The following is a 13,943-nucleotide window of genomic DNA, read 5'->3' as shown; positions in this document are numbered from 1 at the left end:
AGCTTGTCACAGCACCACAGTGTGAGAGGGAGGCTGGTGAATCGAGGGTTCAGTGGTATGCCAATTCCAGATGGCATGCCAGGGGGAACCCGTCACAATGACAGTTTTAGTCAGAGTCATAGAGAGATGGATGGGGTGAAGAGAATTGATTTCCTATTCTGAATCCACACACTGTACAAGTGAAATGCAATCTACAGTGGTTACACTTTAAAAGTTTTCAGTATTGAAATACTCTGTTGGCTACAGAGAGATTCCCTACACTTGAAATGGGAATACTGTTGGGATTTATAACAGCTCTCAAAATGAAAGAAACTTTTCAAGTGAGACTGCTATATACAACAAAAAAAGCAAAAATTACCATTGGGACTACAAATGTATAAAGTAATTTATATTTTTTCTGGCACATTGCTGGACTTATATCTTCACTTTGATTAGTTCCATACTGTACTTTTGTTTTCATGGTGCTGTAGTTTTCAAGATTCATGTGCAATTGTCTGTTTCACTAATACTTTATTGTGGATTTTTTTTTCAAACACTTAAAAATATGGTGCTGAATGCACAATTCCCAGTTCACAAAATTAACTAAAAGCTTTAGATGATCAAATATTGGAAAACTTTTTTTTTTTTTTCAAAAATATTCAGTCATTTTCATTCTAGAGATTGTGAAGAAGAACCATTTTTGGTTTATTCAAAATTGTTGTGAAAGATTTCTATCAGATATTCTTATTACTTAAAAAAAAATAATTTGTGCATTTTCCCTTCTTCTCCATCTTTCTCTTTTTCCCCTTCCCAAATGTATTGCCTTTTTCCACCAAAAAATGAGGAGCACAGAGGGAGAGAAAGGGGAGGGTAGAAAACTGAAAACCCCCAACCTGAAAAAAATGACATTTACATATTCCAGTTTTCTTGAGAAATACCATTTTGAAAAAAAAATCATGAAAATTTCTGATTTAGAAAAAAAAGGCCATTTTTCATTAAAACTATTTTTCATCTGAAATATTTCATCCGGATCTAATAAGATAAACATCTATATGTGGAGTGGTGTTTTCAGAAATGTGACTCTTAAATGCACAGTTACCCTTAAAGATTTTATTTTAATGAAATTTTACAGAACGTAGTGGATCTCTGAATGAAATTTTTACAGAATGCAAAGTTGGGGTAAGCCTATAGCCATGATATGTTTCTACTAGTGATTTAAGGAATTATGGGAGACAGGTCCTGGAAGTCAAATTAAAATTACTAAAAACAAACCATAAGACACAGTCTTATACAGTAGCTTCCTCTGCTACACATTCCTGAAGAGACAAGCTACCCTTTCCAACCAGCATGGGATTGCAGGGCATGCCACATCTTCTGGGTTGCCCTGTGATTCCAAGTCAGCCAATGGGGAAACTACTTTATGAGGGAAGTTCTCATTGGGTAATCTGGATGCCTGCGACAGGCTTCTGGATTGGCTGTCTGTGGTTCAGGGCACTTGATATAACAGCCAAATAAGATGGAACTCTTCCTGCTCCCCCTGTACCACAGCTGAAGGGGGCTGACCTTTCACTAAACTTGTTTTCTCTCAGGAGTTTCTGAGCCATGACTTGAGCTGTTGGCCTCTAGCTTGAGGGACACTGAGTGAATTAAAGAGTTTCATTGATGGTTAAGAAGATTGCAGAGAAGAGAAATTTGAATTTATTAGGAACTAGGGAGTCTTCTGAGAAACGAAGAACCTATAATATAAAGGATGGTTTCCTCCATAAGCAAAGGGGAACAGACAGGTGGTAATGAATATTAAGAAGGTTTAAACTATGAGCTGGGGAAAACAGGCACAAAAAAGACAATTCAGCTAAGAATAATAGCAGTACAAATTAAATTAATGTATGCATCCAATAACTAGGACTGAGACAGAGATTTTAATTGCTTGGACAGGAAGGGAACAAAAAAGAGAAATCCACTAAGGTAACACAGGTCTATATAAATGACTCTTCAAATCCCAATAAAATAACAGATCAGAATAAAAGAGCACAATGAAAAAGGACAGATAATAAAATCAGAAACTACAAATAGTCAAACAAATGCTGGGAAGAATATACTTGGAATAGTTCATTCAGAGGCATATAGTAGAAGAGGAGAGACAACCCTTGACTTAGGCTCCTCTTCCTAAGCAGAGAACTTACCTGAAAACATCAGCAGCTTCCTTTTCCCTCACAGGTTTGTCCCATGTTCTGCAAAATGGGTGGATATGTGGGAGTAGCCTTATTTTCCAGTTTGTCATTATTCATCACTTATATACTTTTGTAATATATTTTGCTGCATGTATAAATTGTAGTGAAAAGATGGTGCACTGGTTCTTTGAACCTTTCCACTCCGGTGTGGAAAAGGACAGCATATTGACCTTCCTGTAGCTTAACAGGGCAGGCAATATTTTGACTGCTGGAAAGGAAGAACCAGCACTAGAAAAAAAGGGCCTATGACATCTGTGCTGTGATGGAGAGGTTGACTCTGGTTCTACTGCTGCTGTCACATGGTTTTATCATTTAGTTTCTGAGTTTTATCTTAGATGGCCCGATAAACTACTCCCATTTCTAGCCAAATGAATTTTGCTTTGTCACAACATAATTGTTGGCTGTGGGCTGAAATTTGTTTTTTGAAAACTGTCATGCAAATAAACCTTTACTTACACTAATATTCATGAACTGTGAAAGGGGTGCAAACATGGTAAATCCTGTTTCTAATTGGCTGAAAAAATTGAGAATAGTTTTTCTATTTACCCAGTTCTAAATATTCTGACCTGGAATATGATCAATTTTTCTCACCTGATTTCAAAAAGACAGAGTAGAGAAATAGCAAAAAGTAGGCAGTGGAAATGGTTAGAGACAGAGGGGGTGCTTTGAAATGAGGAGAGATTAAATGTACTAGAAGTATTTAGTCTCCAAAGGGAAAGATTTCAAAGGGAAATACTGGATGAATGATGTATATGTAGTAATAATGGCAAAAAAGGAGGCCATATTGCTATTCCTATTAACCTTTTGTTATAATACAAGAACAAGAGTAACAAAATCTAAGATAGAATTTAGTTTACTATGTAAATTGCATCTGAAGAAGTGAGGTTTTTACCCACAAAAGCTTATGCCCAAATAAATCTGTTAGTCTTTAAGGTGCCACCAGACTCCTTGTTGTTTTTGTAGATACAGACTAACATGGCTACCCCCTGATAGTATGTAAAAAGGTATATATTAATGATGATTAAAAGACAATATATTTGAAATATTTTGGTGCAATGTATAAACCTGTGGAACTCTCTGCTGCATAGTAGTAATGAGGTGAATGGCTTATTAAAAAAAATTGAAATGGACTCATTCTTTCTGCATCTAAGAATAGTATGCTATACCCTAAGGTAAAATTCCAAAGATCCTTGTTTCAGGAAATTATAGAATCATAGAAATGTAGGGATGGAAGGGACCTCAAGAAGTCATCAAGTTCAGCTGCCTGTGCTGAGCCAGGACCAAGTAAACCTGACTATTAGCTAGAGCCAGATAAATGTTTCACTCAATGGTATAGTATGACACGTATATGGGGCAAAACTGTGACAGAGGAATATTGTGTCATAAGGTTCCCTCTAACTCAGTGGTTCTCAACCTGCGGCTCGTGGGCTGCTTGTGGCCCAATCAGCACACAACTGCTGCCCAAGTGACATCCTCGGGGCTATACAGGTAGTATTTGATGCAGCCCATATATGCAGCCCACAGTGGTAAATAGGTTGAGAACCACTGCGTCTAACTCCTCCATGTGACCTCCCCAAACTGCCAGTCTGTGCTTACACCAGTACAAATGGGTAAGTGGGCAAAGTGAAGGGAATAGCGAACCTTTGGCTCCACCCCAAGTGTGGGAGCTGATCTGCCATGGAGAAGAAAGCAATCTGCTACTAGTATATGCCAGTAGCAATAACTTCTCTTCTCGAGGTAGGGAGAGCCAAAGGAGGAATTGTGACTCAAAGTCTAAAGTCTTTCTGAGTCAGGTCACTCCTGGTGCAATGTAGCTACATGGCTCTGCATATGCAGAGTAAGATGTAAAGTCTCATTCTTTACACAGGAGTTTTACACCATCTTCTGACATATCTATCGTTAGCCCCAGGTAGAGACAGAAAATACTGCAGAAGATGGACATTCATCTGTGTAGTACTTCCTACTTTCTCTAGTACGGGAACTCCATGTGTGTATTTCTTGTACTGGTGAACCACTTTAGTGTTCCAAAAAGGAAAAGGTGTTTTAGAGAGCTAAACATAAAGGAATGCAATTTTAACATATTGAGTCATTAAGAAGTTTAAGAGCTTTTAGACATAATCTGAAGGTAGTGGAAAATTAGATGTAGTGTTGCATTAGACATGTTTTTAGTATTTTCTTCTTTTTGTAAAAGCTGTAATTTTCAGAGTTTAGAACCAATTTAATGTCCCTGGAGTTAGAGCTTTTTTGTATCCATTGTCCATTAGGTGAATTACTAAGCCAAGAATGGAATCCATTTATAATGTATAAAATACTGTAAAATGTCTTAAAAACAGTCTAGGCAGGGGAAAAAAGCACCAGAAGTCCATTAAATTTGAAGACAGTGAGTTCTCATAATCTGATAATGGGGTTTTGTGCTTTGATAAGCTGTATTAGATATTGGAAGATTTATTTAAAAGTTTGAATTCAATAAAAATGTATATAGAACTAATGCTAAATGCATTTTGTTTGACATGACAGACAGCTTTCAAAACAGTGTTTTGCTAAAAATCCTCACTACATTAATATTTATTATATTTTAATACAAATTAATAAATAACACATGAAGTGAGAGTGTCAACCATGTAGATATTTAAGAGGTCTGTTAGCATCCACTAAACTTCTATTTTCATGGGATTATAATTTGGCCATAAATATGTGACCTAACATGGAAGGTCACGAGGTGGGAAATATTTTTTAATAATTAAAAAACAGTTGATCAGTTGTGAACTCCTAGTGTACAGAGTACCTTACCCCATGGGGGTACACCTGGGCACCTTACCCTGCAAAATCCTTACGCTTTACTGGGCTTCTCATTTTGGGCCATTCTTCCTCCCACTACACTTTGCCCCATTGACTTCAGCGGGACTAATCACCATATAAAGTAATTATTTCTGGCCAAATTCTTGGCTGGTGTAACTCCACTGAAGTTGAGAGCAACAGATCCTGGCCTGGCGAGACATATCACTTTCAGGCACAAACTCTTCTTCATTCAACAGATTTTATGTCACCTCAAATTTTGAAATGTATCTCATTATGGAGGATCTACGCAAGGTTCTCCATACCTCAGCAGATCTGCATGGAAGGATTTGTAACTATGCTTAACCAGTAGGCAATAAGTCATGTTTAGAAGGGAAGTAACCATATTCTAGCTGAGGGTCTGTGCTGTTACCTCATGACTTTCCCATGGATTGGAAGTGAATGCTGCAGTTTCCCTTACAGAGCCTGTTCATGTTGGGAAGGGGTGGATTTCACACCTGTCTACAACACTTTCTAGGCATTCAATTACATTATTTTCTCTCATCCCCACTATTTATTATTTTAAACCTTCTATCCTCTGCTTCAAGTCTTAGCTTTAGAGCTGTAGCACCTTTCTAAGACTTCATTGTCCTCCCCTTTTATTGCCTCTCTCTGGGGCCAAGACACACTGCTGAGTTGTAAGCCAAAAGCAGCTGCTGAGCGCCTGTTGCAGCTTGCATCTCTTGTCTCTAGCTGGAAATGAACCCTTCCACTCCTGAGCTGGTCATCTCGGAAGCAGACAGAGTGAAACCTTACTATGTAGCACATGCATCGCAGCACACTGGGGATGGAAGAGAAAGCTGAGAAGCCCCTAGAGTCATCAGCCATCTCAAGGTTTATGTTGAAAATGGGACAGTTCACTAAAACCAGCCGGGATCCAGGAACTGTGCTTCAGAACCAGGGCATAAGAACATAAGAATGGCCATACTGCGTCAGACCAAAGATCCATCCAGCCCAGTATCTTGTCTGCCAACAGTGGCCAATGCCAGGTGCCCCAGAAGGAGTGAACCTAACAGGTAACGATCAAGTGATCTCTCTCCTACCATCCATCTCCACCCTCTGACAAACAGAGGCTAGGGACACCATTCCTTACCCATCCTGGCTAATAGCCATTAATGGACTTAACCTCCATGAATTTATCTAGTTCTCTTTTAAACCCTGTTATAGTCCTAGCCTTCACAACCTCCTCAAGCAAGGAGTTCCACAGGTTGACTGTGCTGTGTGAAGAAGAACTTCCTTTTATTTGTTTTAAACCTGCTGCCCATTAATTTCATTTGGTGACCCCCTAGTTCTTATATTATGGGAACAAGTAAATAACTTTTCCTTATTCACTTTGTCCACACCACTCATGATTTTATATACCTCTATCATATACCCCCTTAGTCTCCTCTTTTCAAAGCTGAAAATTCCTAGCCTCTTTAATCTCTCCTCATATGGGACCTGTTCCAAACCCTTAATCATTTTAGTTGCCCTTCTCTGAACCTTTTCTAATGCCAGTATATCTTTTTTGAGATGAGGAGACCACATCTGTATGCAGTATTCAAGGTGTGGGCGTACCATGGATTTATATAAGGGCAATAAGATATTCTCCATCTTATTCTCTAGCCCTTTTTTAATGATTCCTAACATCCTGTTTGCTTTTTTGACTGCCGCTGCACACTGCGTGGACATCTTCAGAGAACTTTCCACGATGACTCCAAGATCTCTTTCCTGATTAGTTGTAGCTAAATTATCCCCCATCATATTGTATGTATAGTTGGGGTTATTTTTTCCAATGTACATTACTTTACATTTATCCACATTAAATTTCATTTGCCATTTTGTTGCCCAATCACATAGTTTTGTGAGATCTTTTTGAAGTTCTTCACAGTCTGCTTTGGACTTAACTTGAGCAGTTTAGTATCGTCTGCAAACTTTGCCACCTCACTGTTTACCCCTTTCTCCAGATCATTTAAGAATAAGTTGAATAGGATCGGTTCTAGGACTGACCCTTGGGGAACACCACTAGTTACCCTTCTCCCTTCTGAAAATTTACATTTATTCCTACCCTTTGTTAACCAATTCTCAATCCATGAAAGGATCTTCCTTCTTATCCCATGACAACTTAATTTACATAAGAGCCTTTGGTGATGGACCTTGTCAAAGGCTTTCTGGAAATCTAAGTACACTATGTCCACTGGATCCCCCTTATCCACATGTTTGTTGACCCTTTCAAAGAACTCTAATAGATTAGTAAGACATGATTTTCTTTTACAGAAACCATGTTGACTTTTGCCCAACAATTTATGTTCTTCTATGTGTCTGACAATTTTACTCTTTACTGTTGTTTCAACTAATTTGCCCGGTACTGACGTTAGACTTACCGGTCTGTAGCTGCCGGGATCACCTCTAGAGCCCTTTTTATATATTGGCGTTACATTAGCTATCTTCCAGTCATTGGGTACAGAAGCTGATTTAAGGACAGGTTACAAACCATAGTTAATAGTTCCACAGTTTCACATTTGAGCTCTTGGGTGAATGCCATCTGGTCCCGGTGACTTGTTACTGTTAAGTTTATCAATTAATTCCAAAACCTCATCTAATGACACTTCAATCTGTAACAATTCCTCAGATTTGTCACCTAAAAAGGATGGCTCAGGTTTGGGAATCTCCCTAACATCCTCAGCCGTAAAGACTGAAGCAAAGAATTAATTTAGTTTCTCCGCAATGACTTTATCAACTTTACGTGCTCCTTTTTTATCTCAATCATCCAGGGGCCCCACTGGTTGTTTAGCAGGCTTCCTGCTTCTGATATACTTAAAAAACATTTTGTTATTACCTTTTGAGTTTTTGGCTAGCTGTTCTTCTAACTCCTTTTTGGATTTTCTTGTTACATTTTTACACTTAATTTGGCAGTGTTTATGCTCTTTTCTATTTACCTCACTAGGATTTGACTTCCACTTTTTAAAAGATGCCTTTTTATTTCTGACTGCTTCTTTCACATGGTTATTAAGCCATGGTGGACCAGATCCTGCGCTCCACTCAGGACTAAATTGAGAATTGCCTCTCCCCTTGTGGGTTCCTGTACCAGCTTCTCCAAGAAGCAGTCATTTAAAGTATTGAGAAACTTTGTCTCTGCATTTCATCCTGAGGTGACATGTACCCAGTTAATGTGGGGATAATTGAAATCCCCCACTATTATCCTCTTCCATCCTCTCCTCCTGACTAAAACCTAGACAATCTCTATCAATAGACTATCCTCTAAGAGAAGTCTCTGTCCAATCCATGTGCTCCTCTTCAGCAATTGGCTTTCCCCCATCTCTTAGTTTAAAACCTGCTCTGTAATCTTTCTAATGTTAAGTGCCAGCAGTCTGGATCCACTTTGGTTTAGGTGGAGCCCATCCTTCCTGTATTGGCTCCCCCATCCCAGAAGTTTCCCCAGTTCCCAATAAATCTAAACCCCTCCTTCCTACACCATCGTCTCATCCACGCATTGAGACTCTGAAGCTCTGCCTGCCTACCCGGCCCTGCGTGTGGAACTGGAAGCATTTCTGAGAATGCTACCATAGAGGTCCTGGATTTCAGTCTCTTTCCTAGCAGCCTAAATTTGGCCTCCAGGACGTCTTTCCTACCCTTCCCTATGTCACTGGTACCTACATGTACCACAACCACCAGCTCCTCCCCAGCACTACACATAAGTCTATCTAGATGCCTCAAGAGATCCGCAACCTTTGCACCGGGCAGGCAAGTCACCATACGGTTCTCCTGGTCATCACAAACCCAGCTATCTATGTTTCTAATGATCAAATCGCCCATTACTAACACCTGCCTTTTGCTAATGACTGGAGTTCCCTCCCCAGGAGAGGTAACCTCAGTGCGAGAGGATACCCCGACATCATCTGGAAGGAGGGTCCCAACCAGGGCCGGCTCCAGGCACCAGCCGAGCAGGCTCGTGCTTGGGGCGGCAGATTCTGAAGGGTGGCATTCCACCCAATCCTAGGGCGGCACGGATGCTTTTTTTGTGTGTGTTCGCCAATCCAGCCACCCTGTAGGGGGCGGAGGCGCGGAGGAGGGGAGCGCCCTGCTAGGCCCCAGCCGGTGCCAGGTCTGTAGCAAGCCCAGCAGGGCAGCCCACGTCCTTCCCTCCCCGCCGACCGGAGCGGCGGGGAGCCCTCCCAGCAGGCGGGGCGGCAGTCGGGACCACGTGGCAGCGCCCCGCTGAAGTCCTGTCCGCTCCCCTTTTCTCTTTTCCCCCCACTCCTTCCTCCTAACCCCCACTAGGCGGGGCACATCTGCAGCGCAGACCCTGGCTCTGGCCACCCCGCAGGGTTTTTTTTTTTTCTGCTTTGCCGCTCCAGCCGCGCCGGAGGTTGTTTGTTTATTTATTTATTTTTTTGCTTTGCCATTCTGGCCGCCCCGATTTTTTTTTTTTTTTTTTTTTGCTTGGGGCGGCAAAAAAGCCAGAGCCAGCCCTGGTCCCAAATATGGGAAGGTTTCCCTCTGCTCCCATTGACTGCTCTCCTTCCCTGAGCCTTTCATCCTCCTTAACAGCGCAGGAGCTGTCTGACCGGAGGTGGGACACATCTACAGAGTCCCAGAAAGCCTCATCAACATACCTCTCTACCTCCCTTAGCTCCTCCAGTTCCGCCACCCTGGCCTTCAAAGCCCGTACGCAGTTTCTGAGGGCCAGGAGTTCCTTGCACCAAATGCACACATACGCCACCGGCCCACAGGGCAGGTAACCATACATGCTACACTGAGCACAAGAAACAGGATAGCCCCCACTCTGCTGCTGGCTTCTGCCTGCATTCTCTCCTACAGCTACCTAGGTTAATTATAGGGGTTTTGTTTAAATCAAGAAGTTTTGTTTATAGTTTAGTTTAAAGGTTTTAAAGAATGGCAAGTGTACCTTGCCTCCTTCCCACTTCCCTTCCAAACTCCCTCTTGAAACTCCCTGTTAGTGGTCCCTGTTTGCAAAGCTCCCTGGTCGCTGACTCACTGCTTTATAAAGCCCTGGCATTCTCAGCATGCCCAGGACATTGGAACTTACATCTGGTTCCTTCTTCTCTTTCTCTCCCTTTGATTTCTCATTTAAACTTACAGGAGGGCAGCTGACATAATTAGGCTACCTGTTAACTCTTTCACTGCCCCCTCCTTGACCTTCTCTTCCTTATTGGTGGCTTGCTCAATCACACTGATTTTTTTCTACATAGTGAAATTTGTCTGATATTGTGAGCTATGGCTGATTTGGGGCCTAATTCTGCTGCCTTTATTCACAGAGTATGGTACTATTTGGCATGAGTAAGTCGCAGAATCAGATCCACGATAAAGCCCTTTATCACATCCTGAAACATGAGTTTACACCCTTGTGGCTTCCTCAGAGCTGTTACACAGTACTGGGTAACTAATATACATTTTACAAAAACATTCATAAACGTAAATTCACCCAAGAGATTAAAATAGCTCCTTAGGGTTAAATGAAACACACATATTAACAACATTTATGGATAGTAAATACCATGCACTTTAAAAACACTCTCAATATATATTTACATAATAGTCTAGCAGTGCTGCTACCAAGTAAATAATACTGTGGGTGCCCCCAACAAGTCTTTGAGTCTTTTACATCCAGTGAAAATGAGGTAGGATCAGAGGCTAAAATATGGAAAGAACAAGTCAAAAATTACTTAGACAAGTTAGATGTCTTCAAGTCACCAGGGCCTAATGAAATGCATCCTAGAATACTCAAGGAGCTGACTGAGGAGATATCTGAGCCATTAGCGATTATCTTTGAAAAGTCATAGAAGATGGGAGAGATTCCAGAGGACTAGAAAAGGGCAAATATAGTGCCAATCTATAAAAAGGGAAATAAGGACAATCCGGTGAATTACAGACCAGTCAGCTTAACTTCTGTACCAGGAAAGATAATGCAGCAAATAATCAAGCAATCAATTTGCAAACATCTAGAAAAAAAATAAGGTAATAAGTAAGGCTCTATGTTTGTCATGGAAGTCACGGATTCCATGAATTTCTGTGATCTCCGTGACTTCTGCATCAGTCCGTGCGGCTGGCCCGGGAGCTGCCTGAGCAGCTCGGGCAGCCCCTGGGCCAGTCACAGTGCCTGCTGCTGGGGCAGTCTCAGGCAGCGGTAGACCTGGTATATCTTGAATTTAGTAAAGCTTTTGATACTGTCTCGCATGACCTTCTCATAAACAAACTAGGAAAATGCAACCTAGATGGAGCTACTATAAGGTGGGTGCATAACTGGTTGGAAAACCATTCCCAGAGAGTAGTTATCAGTGGTTCACAATCATGTTGGACATTAGGAAAAAGTTCCTAACTGTCAGGGTGGTTAAACACTGAAATAAATTGCCTAGGGAGATTGTGGAATCTCCATCTCTGGAGATATTTAAGAGTAGGTTAGATAAATATCTATCAGGGATGGTCTAGACAGTATTTGGTCCTGCCATGCGGGCAGGGGACTGGACTTGATGACCTCTCGAGGTCCCTTCCAGTCCTAGAATCTATGAATCTATGAATCTATGAAAAAGTACACCTCTACCCTGACATAACGCGACCCGATATAAAACGAATTCGGATATAGAGCAGTGCTCGGTAAAGCAGTGCTCGGGGGAGGGGCGGGGCTGCACACTCCGGTGGATCAAAGCAAGTTTGATATAATGCAGTTTTACCTATAACGCGGTAAGATTTTTTTGGCTCTCGAGGACAGCATTATATCGAGGTAGAGGTGTACTTTACTTAGGAAGGAACAATCAGTTGCACATATACAAAATAGGAAATGACTGCCTAGGAAGGAGTACTGTGGAAAGGGATCTGGAGGTCATAGTGGACCATAAGCTAAATATGAGTTAACAGTGTAACGCTGTAGCAAAAAAAGCGAACATCATTCTGGGATGTATTAGCAGGTGTGTTTTAAGCAAGACACGAGACGTAATTCTTCTGCTCTACTCTGCGCTGATTAGGCCTCAACTGGAGTATTGTGTCTAGTTCTGGGCACCACATTTCAGGAAGGATGTGAACAAATTGGAGGAATTCCAGAGAAGAACAACAAAAATGATTAAAGGTCTAGAAAACATGACCTATGAGGGAAGATTGAAAAAACTGGGTTTGTTGAGTCTGGAAAAGAGAAGATTGAGAGGAGACACGATAACAGTTTCAAGTACATAAAAGGTTGTTGCAAGGAGGAGGGAGAAAAGTTGTTCTTCTTAACCTCTGAGGATAGGACAAGAAGCAATGAGTTTAAATTGCAGCAAGGGAGGTTTAGGTTGGACATTAGGAAAAACTTCCTGTCAGTGTGGTTAAGCACTGGAATAAATTGACTAGGGAGATTTTGGAGTCTCCATCATTTGGGATTTTTAAGAGCAGGTTGGACAAACACCTGTCAGGGATGGTATAGATAATACTTAGTCCTGCCATGAGTGCAGGGGACTGCACTAGATGGCCTCTCGAGGTCCCTTCCAGTCCTATGATTCTATGATTGTGACTCATCTCTCAGAACTTATATGACTGTCACCACAGTACTAGTTCAAACAACGAGGAGTCCTTGTGGCATAAGCTTTCGTGGGCTAAAACCCACTTCATCAGATGCATCTGCTGGTGCATCTGATGAAGTGGGTTTTAGCCCACGAAAGCTTATGCCCAAATACATTTGTTAGTCTCTAAGGTGCCACAAGGACTCCTTGTTGTTTTTGCTGATACAGACTAACACGGCTACCACTCTGAGTACTAGTTCAGTCATCTCAGAGCCATTTTATGGGTATATCCAGCACCTTCAAAAGTCTAGCTTGCACGCTTTGGATTTACAAGCACTTTAAAGCATTTATAGCAGAAGCAGCGTACTTCCTAGCGATATCTATGACATTATGGGCCAGGCTCTCTGCTGCTCCCAGCACTGAAAGCAGCAGGGAAATGGGGCTTGGAGGAGGTCCGTTACAGCCCCATGACGTTACTCCTGCCCCTCCTCCCCTAGCAAGTTACAGCAGCCTGGGGTGTCAATTGGCTATGGTTTCTTGTGGAGCATGTGCCAACTGGGAATAACTAGAGTGCAATGTGTTCTAGCTACCTCCACTACCTACTGTGAGGTTGGAGACATTGGAAATAGCTATACCAACTTTACACATGCTGGGAACTCCCCAGCAGGAGACTTGTGGATGCCCTTTTTGCACTGTCTGAGTGTGTGGAATAGGAGAGAAAATCTGTCCCTTTGAATATTGCTTATGCCAACTCTCAGATCTCTGACATCCTTTTGGTTTCTCTTTTATATGATTTAAAGTATTTTATAAAATTTAGTTTTAAAAAGGCAAGCAAGGACACCAAGCTGGAGCTAATGATTTTAATTTAGTATCCATTTATCGTGTGATGTTATGATTAATCAATATGTTATATTACATATATTCACTGTATGTTAATTAGAGTTGATTTGTAGGATTATAAAAGTAGAAAGTTGATCAATACTTAGAGGAACTATGTAGTAGACATGAGTAAGACAAACTGAAATGCAAAAGCCTGTAGGCCAAGGCCTGCAAGACTCTAGCTTAGCTATTTTGGGCCTTGGAGTCAAGAAATGGTGGCGCAAGTCAAAGACCGAGAAATAACCTGAAAGATGATGGGAAAAGGGTTCTAATCGGTAACATTGCAAAAGTATAGCTGGGAAGATTAAAATTAAACCATAAAATGCTGTAACAACAAATATTGTCTCTAACACGTGCCCTAACCGCAGAGAAAGGTGATAGGTCAATGTTGACAAGGACCTTCCCAGCCTATAGAATGTGGGGTCTCTTGTGTTTCCAGGGGACACAATCCAAGAAGAAAGAGAGGGTTGACACATTCATGTACATGTGCAGAATGTAGGTATAGACAGACCCACAGTATAAAAAGGGGTGCCCAGAGTAGAGAAAT

This window comes from Malaclemys terrapin, chromosome 6, assembly GCF_027887155.1.
Source record: "Malaclemys terrapin pileata isolate rMalTer1 chromosome 6, rMalTer1.hap1, whole genome shotgun sequence".
Taxonomy (NCBI): domain Eukaryota; kingdom Metazoa; phylum Chordata; order Testudines; family Emydidae; genus Malaclemys; species Malaclemys terrapin.
This window is presented reverse-complemented; position numbering follows the sequence as displayed.